Below are 6,562 nucleotides of genomic sequence, written 5' to 3'. Positions count from 1 at the left end.
TGTGAATTTTGTTATGTATTTAGGAGGATGTTATTCTATATAGTTTAGTGTTTTGTCCCGCCTTCAACCATGGTAATCTACGAGTTGTCAACAGATGCATACACTTTTTGAGAGGATCACTTCGGTATTTTCCAATTGTTCTTGACAATATTTTCATGGTTCAGTGACTGCATAGAATAACTTATGTTGTAGAATTAAGTGATAGGTATATTTAGTGTATAAAATGATTATAAGGTGTACTTGTCTGTCTTGCAGACTGCATCTCTTATTGAACTTTTTGAGTTAATTATTCAGCTTAAATTTTTGTGAGCAATGGGTCAACTTTTTTTAGTTTATAGATTGATTGTAAGTCATATCTGGCTGGTTTTTGTCGAGCCTGCAACTTTTGTTGCAGAAAGCTCGACATAGGGATAGTGATCCGGCGGCGGCGGCGGCGGCGGCGGTGTTAGCTCACTTCTTAAAAGCTATATATTTAAGAATGTGGAAGACCTGGATGCTTCATATTTTGTATATGGATGCCTCATGTTACGAAGTTTCCGTCAGTCACATGTCCATTGTCCTTGACCTCATTTTCATGGTTCAGTGACCACTTGAAAAAAAAGTTCAGATTTTTTGTAATGTTAAATTCTCTCTTACTGTAAGTAATAGGATAACTATATTTCGTATGTGCGTACTTTGCAAGGTCCTCATGCCCGTCAGACAGTTTTCACTTGACCTCGACCTCATTTCATGGATCAGTGAACAAGGTTAAGTTTTGGTGGTCAAGTCCATATCTCAGATACTATAAGCAATATGTCTAGCATATTCGGTGTATGGAAGGACTGTAAGGTGTACATGTCCAACTGGCAGGTGTCATCTGACCTTGACCTCATTTTCATGGTTCAGTGGTTATTGTTAAGTTTTTGTGTTTTGGTCTGTTTTTCTCATACTTTATGCAATAGGTTTACTATATTTGTTGCATGGAATGATTGTAAGGTGTACATGTCTAGCGGGCAGATGTCATCTGACCTTGACCTCATTTTCATGGTTCAGTGGTTATAGTTAAGTTTTTGTGTTTTGGTCTGTTTTTCTCATACTTTATGCAATAGGTTTACTATATTTGTTGTATAGAATTATTGTAAGGTGTACATGTCTAGCGGGCAGATGTCATCTGACCTTGACCTCATTTTCATGGTTCAGTGGTCAAAGTTAAGTTTTTGAGTTTTGGTCTTTTTTTCTAATACTATATGTCATAGGTCAACTATATTTGGTGTATGGAAATATTTTATGATCTATATGTCAATCGTGCAGGTTTTATTTGACCTTGACCTGGTTTTCACGGTTCATTGCTCAGTGTTAAATTTTTGTGTTTTGGTCTATTTTCTTAAACTATAAGCAATAGGCTCAACTATATTTGTCATGTTTGTTGTATGGAAGCATTGTTAGCTGTACATGTCTGCCTGGCATATGGTTCAACTGACCTTGACCTCATTTTCATGATTCATGTTAAGTTTATGTGACAGTCGTAATAAAGCTTTATATTTAGGAGTATCAACATAATATCAATGATTAGTAAAGAAGGCGAGACATTTCAGTGTGTGCACTCTTGTGTAGATATGTTCCAGACCGTATGAGTATTTGGACCGTACGCGTACGGTCTGGACCGTATGCGTACTTTTTCAAAATACTCATACGGTCGGACCGTACATGTACGGTCTGACTATTATTAAAAAGTTGGTCAAGTTTATTAGATACAAATGCATATAGCAGATCAACATAACTTAACTTTCAAATTAATATAAAAAAGTTCAATTGTATTTGAAACTAAAACTTTATATTCTAACTTGTTTTTAATTCACGCTAATTAAATATGTTAATCTCTTGTATTAAGCATGTCGATCAGTAGTACATTAATTGTATTATGAACGCTGAAATTGAAGATATCGGAAGTAAACATAAAGTGGGAGTTCAATTGTTTTAAAATATTTAGCAACTTTACCAAAAAAAAAAAAAAAAAAAAATGCAAAAGAACATGCATGAACTGCATACATGAAATTACTAAAAATATTACGTTACTTGAATTGTGTCACCTTGGGCGAGAGTACCAAAATAGGATTCATATATACAATTAAACAAATACCTAATTTCAATTGTTCGTTTGTTCATTTTATCTATCTAATTGTAACAAATTATCAATAACAATTTGTAAAACTGAAAATAAAGATTGTTTCAATTTAACCCATATGATCAAATAACATGTATTGTCAGATCGTACTGGACCGTACGCGTATACTTATACGGTCCGACCGTACGCGTATGGTCGGATCGTATGAGTATACGTATACGGTCCAGACCGTACGCGTACGGTCCAAATACTCATATGGTCTGGAACAGATATATTTGTAATTTTCTAACTTACTACAGACAGGTGTGACTGATCAAATTTTGGCTCTGTTTTGATATTGTTTTTTTTTGTTGCTTAATGTTTAGTTTCCATGTGTTATAATGTGCAGACCTGGATTTGGTGTTTGACACTTATTCTCGTTTTATATCAATTATTTACCGTAAAGCAATCTATATATACAGTACCTGTCCAAAAGTATTCGTCACCTGCATTATTTAGCTACATATTTCATTTAAAAACACATTTTTTCCAAAAAATATTTTGAAAGCATTTATGGTTGGATTTTTATCAACAAGGCCTTAAAAGATGTAGAATTGTCTAGAGGTATGTTTGTTTATTTGGTAATAGTTTTGTCTTCAGGTGTTTTTGTTTTCTCTTGATGTGAACACATACAATAAAATTTTATTATTTAATTTGGTTGAATATACATCTATAGTGAATTTCTGTACAGAAAATAATATTTGTGTTTATCTTGTGAAAAATGAAAATGATCCACATACAAAATATAACCAAATAAACGAATAAACCTGTGACAATTCTGCTTCTATTGGTATCAAATTGCTTAAAATCAAACCAAAAATGACCCCAAATTATAGTTTTATACAAAATATGTAGCAAAAAAATTCAAGTGATAAATACTTATGGCCACACACTGTATATATAAATAAGATGTGGTAATATTGCCAATGAAACAACTATCCACAATAGACCAAACACTTTGCTTCAAATCTTGTTTATATTATAACACTGGATGCTGAATTTTATTGGAAGGTCCAGACCACTGCCTGTTAAAATGTTTACAAATCAGTAAATTACACATGCGCAAAAACCTTTAACCAATGTGCAAAAAGTTATATGGACAAACAATAAAGTGCATGTTCCCACATTGGCACTGGAGAAATAAAACAACTAAGGAAAAAAAATTGTATAAGAAAACAAATTAAATCAAAATTTCCTGTTGATATTCACATCTTCATAGTATGTCCTTATTATCTACAAAGTTTCATGAAATTCTGTTGTGTGGTTTCAGAGGAGATGAGATGACAAACGGTTGCAAAAGTACATTGAAGCAAATAAGTTCAAAAGGGGCATAACTCCTAGAAAAAAATATTGAATCATAATTTCCTGTCGATATTCACATCTACATATATAGTATGTCCTTATTATCTAAAAAGTTTTCATGAAATTCTGTTGTGTGGTTTGAGAGGAGTTGCGATGACAAACTTATGTAGTAGTATATTGAAGCAAATAATTTCAAAGGGGCCTAACTCCTAAAACAAAATTGAATCTTAATTTCCTGTTGATATGCACATCTACATAGTATGTCCTTTTTATCTAAAAAGGTTTCATGACATTCTGTTGAGTGGTTTGAAAGGAGTTGCGATGACAAGAAACAGAACTGACAGATGGACAGATGGGTCAAAAACATTATACCCTCCGCAACGAATGGGGTATAATAACATTGTATTGGTATTCCATCAAAATGTTGAGCAATTGAAGGAAAATCTAAATCCTTCCTAAATGGACATCTTGAGTTAACTAAAAGTTCTGTTTGGCAAAATACAAAGGAGCTAGTCTGAAATCCTCCCGAGGAGTTGACAAAACAAAGCCTGTACTATTTTGTGGAAATTGATTCAAATTGACTCTATTAAAGAAAACATTAAAATCCTGTGCAGACTGTTCTATCAATAAAAATGTAGCTTTTAAATGCAAAGGAAAACAAGACAAAATGATGCTCCTAACTCCATTCTGAACTAACTGTATTACATGTATAACAAAGTTAATGTGATACTTTCTTTGAGATATTATTGTCTTGGAGAAACAAATGATGAGACACAGATGCAAAGTGGTATTTTAAAATACACAAAGTTGAGCATGGGATACATTGGTTTATGGTTCACTGTAGGAAGAACAAGTGAAACTGCGAGCTACTGCTCACTGATGATACCCCCGCCGCAAGTGGATAATATTAATAGTGTAAAAATATGCAAGTGTTCAGTAAACAGGAAGTTGTCGAGTGATGAATCTGAAAACGCATCACACGGTATAGCTGACTTATAAAAATCCTGAAACCAAATTTCAGAAATCCTTGTATTGTAGTTCCTGAGAAAAATGTGACGAAAATTTTTAACTTGCTTATCATGTGTAAAATCATACAAGTGTTCGGTAAACAGGAAGTAGTCGAGTGATGAATCTGAAAACGCATCACACGGTATAGCTGACTTATATAAATCCTGAAACCAAATTTCAGAAATCCTTGTATTGTAGTTCCTGAGAAAAATGTGACGAACATTTTCAACTTGGCTATCATGTGTAAAATCATACAAGTGTTCGGTAAACAGGAAGTTGTCGATTGATGAATCTGAAAACGCATCACACGGTATAGCTGACTTATATAAATCCTGAAACCAAATTTCAGAAATCCTTGTATTGTAGTTCCTGAGGAAAATGTGACGAAAATTTTCAACTTGCATATGATGTGTAAAATCATACAAGTGTTCGGTAAACAGGAAGTTGTCGATTGATGAATCTGAAAACGCATCACACGGTATAGCTGACTTATATAAATCCTGAAACCAAATTTCAGAAATCCTTGTATTGTAGTTCCTGAGAAAAATGTGACAAAAATTTTCAACTTGGCTATCATGTGTAAAATCAGACAAGTGTTCGGTAAACAGGAAGTTGTCAAGTGATGAATCTGAAAACGCATCACACGGTATGGCTGACATATATAAATGTTGATACCAAATAACAGAAAGGGTGGATGTGTAGTTCCTGAGAAAAATGTGACGAAAGTTTCATGAGACGGACTGACTGACGGACGGACGGACTGACAGACAGAGGTAAAACAGTATACCCCCCCTTTTTTAAAGCGGGGGTATAATTATTCAGAAACACTATGCACCTCTTATGCAAGTATATACTCCAAAAATGACTAAGTTCAGCTTTATCCTAAAAGAGCAAATATCAATAAAAATAGAAACCTGACCACATGCACACCTTCAACATATGTAAAAATAGCCACCAAAGTGAAAACTTCCTAGCATTCAAACTGGAATAACTATATACTTATAATGGGACAGGGGTAAAACAATATGCCCCTTAACATTTTAGTTGCCGGGGCATCAAAATTCAGACAAAATTCTGTTATAGATAGAAGAATGGACCTGTTATATTTATAACCCCTAGCTAAATGCAGGTGGCACAGAAGGTGGATCGTTAGGTGGCATACTTATATCATTTTTAAGGAAAAACCTGGGAACAGCATAACAAAATCCTTTAAATACAATATGAACAAGTGAAACTGCGAGCTACTGCTCACTGATAATACCCCCGCCGCAAGTGGATAATATTAATAGTGTAAAAATATGCAAGTGTTCGGTAAACAGGAAGTTGTCGAGTGATGAATCTGAAAACGCATCACACGGTATAGCTGACTTATAAAAATCCTGAAACCAAATTTCAGAAATCCTTGTATTGTAGTTCCTGAGAAAAATGTGACGAAAATTTTTAACTTGGTTATCATGTGTAAAATCATACAAGTGTTCGGTAAACAGGAAGTAGTCGAGTGATGAATCTAAAAACGCATCACACGGTATAGCTGACTTATATAAATCCTGAAACCAAATTTCAGAAATCCTTGTATTGTAGTTCCTGAGAAAAATGTGACGAAAATTTTCAACTTGGCTATCATGTGTAAAATCGTACAAGTGTTCGGTAAACAGGAAGTTGTCGAGTGATGAATCTGAAAACGCATCACACGGTATAGCTGACTTATATAAATCCTGAAACCAAATTTCAGAAATCCTTGTATTGTAGTTCCTGAGAAAAATGTGACGAAAATTTTCAACTTTGCTATCATGTGTAAAATCAGACAAGTGTTCGGTAAACAGGAAGTTGTCAAGTGATGAATCTGAAAACACATCACACGGTATGGCTGACATATATAAATGTTGATACCAAATTACAGAAAGGGTGGATGTGTAGTTCCTGAGAAAAATGTGACGAAAGTTTCATGGGACGGACTGACTGACGGACGGACTGATGGACGGACAGACAGAGGTAAAACAGTATACCCCCCCTTTTTTAAAGCGAGGGTATAAAAATTGTAAATAAGCAAATTGAAAATATACTTATTCCATCCACGCAATATATTATTCCTGTCAATTTTTGATTGGA

The sequence above is a fragment of the Mytilus edulis genome, chromosome 13, assembly GCF_963676685.1.
Source record: "Mytilus edulis chromosome 13, xbMytEdul2.2, whole genome shotgun sequence".
NCBI classification, from domain to species: Eukaryota; Metazoa; Mollusca; class Bivalvia; order Mytilida; family Mytilidae; genus Mytilus; species Mytilus edulis.
This window is presented reverse-complemented; position numbering follows the sequence as displayed.